The sequence below is a fragment of the Pimephales promelas genome, chromosome 3, assembly GCF_988280905.1.
Source record: "Pimephales promelas chromosome 3, fPimPro1.hap1.1, whole genome shotgun sequence".
Classification (NCBI taxonomy): Eukaryota; Metazoa; Chordata; class Actinopteri; order Cypriniformes; family Leuciscidae; genus Pimephales; species Pimephales promelas.
This window is the reverse complement of record NC_142771.1, coordinates 46,084,137-46,086,636: the sequence shown is the minus strand read 5'-3', so window position 1 is coordinate 46,086,636 and position 2,500 is coordinate 46,084,137. Positions and strand designations below refer to the sequence as shown.

Sequence of the window (2,500 nt, the reverse complement as noted above, 5' to 3'; positions counted from 1 at the left end):
GGGTAGTAAACTACATAAAGCTTACAGCACCTGGTATTCCCAGGCGGTCTCCCATCCAAGTACTAACCAGGCCCGACCCTGCTTAGCATCCGAGATCAGACGAGTTCGGGCGTTCTCAAGGTGGTATGGCCGTAAGCGAAATCTGCAGCCAAAATTGGGCTATTTGAAGAAGAAAAAAAAGAGACTCTTTCAGGCTTTCTGAAGAAACTGAGAGACTATTTCAGGAATTTTGAGGGGAAAAAAGACAATTTAGGATTTTTGAAACATTTCATTGACTCTTTTTTTTTTTTTTTTTTTTAAACAATAAAGCTTACAGCACCTGGTATTCCCAGGCGGTCTCCCATCCAAGTACTAACCAGGCCCGACCCTGCTTAGCTTCCGAGATCAGACGAGTTCGGGCGTTCTCAAGGTGGTATGGCCGTAAGCGAAATCTGCTGCCAAAATTGGGCTATTTGAATGGTTAGAACATTAGGGTAGTAAACTACATAAAGCTTACAGCACCTGGTATTCCCAGGCGGTCTCCCATCCAAGTACTAACCAGGCCCGACCCTGCTTAGCTTCCGAGATCAGACGAGTTCGGGCGTTCTCAAGGTGGTATGGTCGTAAGCGAAATCTCCTGCCAAAATTGGGCTATTTGAATGGTTAGAACATTAGGGTAGTAAACTACATAAAGCTTACAGCACCTGGTATTCCCAGGCGGTCTCCCATCCAAGTACTAACCAGGCCCGACCCTGCTTAGCTTCCGAGATCAGACGAGTTCGGGCGTTCTCAAGGTGGTATGGCCGTAAGCGAAATCTGCTGCCAAAATTGGGCTATTTGAATGGTTAGAACATTAGGGTAGTAAACTACATAAAGCTTACAGCACCTGGTATTCCCAGGCGGTCTCCCATCCAAGTACTAACCAGGCCCGACCCTGCTTAGCTTCCGAGATCAGACGAGTTCGGGCGTTCTCAAGGTGGTATGGCCGTAAGCGAAATCTGCAGGTAAAATTGGGCTATTTGAAGAAGAAAAAAAAGAGACTCTTTCAGGCTTTCTGAAGAAACTGAGAGACTATTTCAGGAATTTTGAGGGGAAAAAAGACAATTTAGGATTTTTTAAACATTTCATTGACTCTTTTTTTTTTTTTTTTTTTTTTAAACAATAAAGCTTACAGCACCTGGTATTCCCAGGCGGTCTCCCATCCAAGTACTAACCAGGCCCGACCCTGCTTAGCTTCCGAGATCAGACGAGTTCGGGCGTTCTCAAGGTGGTATGGCCGTAAGCGAAATCTGCTGCCAAAATTGGGCTATTTGAATAGTTGAAACATTAGGGTAGTAAACTATATAAAGCTTACAGCACCTGCTATTCCCAGGCGGTCTCCCATCCAAGTACTAACCAGGCCCGACCCTGCTTAGCTTCCGAGATCAGACGAGTTCGGGCGTTCTCAAGGTGGTATGGCCGTAAGCGAAATCTGCTGCCAAAATTGGGCTATTTGAATGGTTAGAACATTAGGGTAGTAAACTATATAAAGCTTACAGCACCTGGTATTCCCAGGCGGTCTCCCATCCAAGTACTAACCAGGCCCGACCCTGCTTAGCTTCCGAGATCAGACGAGTTCGGGCGTTCTCAAGGTGGTATGGCCGTAAGCGAAATCTGCTGCCAAAATTGGGCTATTTGAATAGTTAAAACATTAGGGTAGTAAACTATATAAAGCTTACAGCACCTGGTATTCCCAGGCGGTCTCCCATCCAAGTACTAACCAGGCCCGACCCTGCTTAGCTTCCGAGATCAGACGAGTTCGGGCGTTCTCAAGGTGGTATGGCCGTAAGCGAAATCTGCTGCCAAAATTGGGCTATTTGAATGGTTAGAACATTAGGGTAGTAAACTATATAAAGCTTACAGCACCTGGTATTCCCAGGCGGTCTCCCATCCAAGTACTAACCAGGCCCGACCCTGCTTAGCTTCCGAGATCAGACGAGTTCGGGCGTTCTCAAGGTGGTATGGCCGTAAGCGAAATCTGCTGCCAAAATTGGGCTATTTGAATGGTTAGAACATTAGGGTAGTAAACTACATAAAGCTTACAGCACCTGGTATTCCCAGGCGGTCTCCCATCCAAGTACTAACCAGGCCCGACCCTGCTTAGCTTCCGAGATCAGACGAGTTCGGGCGTTCTCAAGGTGGTATGGTCGTAAGCGAAATCTCCTGCCAAAATTGGGCTATTTGAATGGTTAGAACATTAGGGTAGTAAACTACATAAAGCTTACAGCACCTGGTATTCCCAGGCGGTCTCCCATCCAAGTACTAACCAGGCCCGACCCTGCTTAGCTTCCGAGATCAGACGAGTTCGGGCGTTCTCAAGGTGGTATGGCCGTAAGCGAAATCTGCTGCCAAAATTGGGCTATTTGAATGGTTAGAACATTAGGGTAGTAAACTACATAAAGCTTACAGCACCTGGTATTCCCAGGCGGTCTCCCATCCAAGTACTAACCAGGCCCGACCCTGCTTAGCTTCCGAGATCAGA

General features: G+C 47.0%; 13 non-coding genes across 13 annotated transcripts in view; all 13 read right to left on the bottom strand.

Moving 5' to 3' along the window:
- Positions 1 to 18: 18 nt before the first annotated feature.
- On the bottom strand, positions 19 to 137 carry LOC148988834 (5S ribosomal RNA). Its single transcript, XR_016162037.1, has one exon. It is a non-coding gene; the product is annotated as a 5S ribosomal RNA (ribosomal RNA).
- Positions 138 to 307: 170 nt separating this feature from the next.
- Positions 308 to 426, bottom strand: LOC148988833 (5S ribosomal RNA). Its single transcript, XR_016155867.1, has one exon. It is a non-coding gene; the product is annotated as a 5S ribosomal RNA (ribosomal RNA).
- Positions 427 to 489: 63 nt separating this feature from the next.
- LOC148988832 (5S ribosomal RNA) lies at positions 490 to 608 on the bottom strand. The gene has a single exon (XR_016162984.1). It is a non-coding gene; the product is annotated as a 5S ribosomal RNA (ribosomal RNA).
- Positions 609 to 671: 63 nt separating this feature from the next.
- LOC148988831 (5S ribosomal RNA) lies at positions 672 to 790 on the bottom strand. The gene has a single exon (XR_016155866.1). It is a non-coding gene; the product is annotated as a 5S ribosomal RNA (ribosomal RNA).
- Positions 791 to 853: 63 nt separating this feature from the next.
- Positions 854 to 972, bottom strand: LOC148988830 (5S ribosomal RNA). Its single transcript, XR_016155865.1, has one exon. It is a non-coding gene; the product is annotated as a 5S ribosomal RNA (ribosomal RNA).
- A 172-nt stretch (positions 973 to 1,144) lies between these two features.
- On the bottom strand, positions 1,145 to 1,263 carry LOC148988829 (5S ribosomal RNA). The gene has a single exon (XR_016155864.1). It is a non-coding gene; the product is annotated as a 5S ribosomal RNA (ribosomal RNA).
- A 63-nt stretch (positions 1,264 to 1,326) lies between these two features.
- Positions 1,327 to 1,445, bottom strand: LOC148988828 (5S ribosomal RNA). The gene has a single exon (XR_016162309.1). It is a non-coding gene; the product is annotated as a 5S ribosomal RNA (ribosomal RNA).
- Positions 1,446 to 1,508: 63 nt separating this feature from the next.
- LOC148988827 (5S ribosomal RNA) lies at positions 1,509 to 1,627 on the bottom strand. Its single transcript, XR_016155863.1, has one exon. It is a non-coding gene; the product is annotated as a 5S ribosomal RNA (ribosomal RNA).
- Positions 1,628 to 1,690: 63 nt separating this feature from the next.
- Positions 1,691 to 1,809, bottom strand: LOC148988826 (5S ribosomal RNA). The gene has a single exon (XR_016155862.1). It is a non-coding gene; the product is annotated as a 5S ribosomal RNA (ribosomal RNA).
- A 63-nt stretch (positions 1,810 to 1,872) lies between these two features.
- LOC148988825 (5S ribosomal RNA) lies at positions 1,873 to 1,991 on the bottom strand. Its single transcript, XR_016155861.1, has one exon. It is a non-coding gene; the product is annotated as a 5S ribosomal RNA (ribosomal RNA).
- Positions 1,992 to 2,054: 63 nt separating this feature from the next.
- Positions 2,055 to 2,173, bottom strand: LOC148988824 (5S ribosomal RNA). Its single transcript, XR_016162983.1, has one exon. It is a non-coding gene; the product is annotated as a 5S ribosomal RNA (ribosomal RNA).
- A 63-nt stretch (positions 2,174 to 2,236) lies between these two features.
- On the bottom strand, positions 2,237 to 2,355 carry LOC148988823 (5S ribosomal RNA). The gene has a single exon (XR_016155860.1). It is a non-coding gene; the product is annotated as a 5S ribosomal RNA (ribosomal RNA).
- Positions 2,356 to 2,418: 63 nt separating this feature from the next.
- The window catches only part of LOC148988822 (5S ribosomal RNA), a 119-nt gene continuing 37 nt past the window's right edge, over positions 2,419 to 2,500 (bottom strand). The window contains exon 1 of the ribosomal RNA XR_016155859.1: positions 2,419 to 2,500. This exon is cut by the window's right edge and continues 37 nt beyond it. This is a non-coding gene — a ribosomal RNA (5S ribosomal RNA).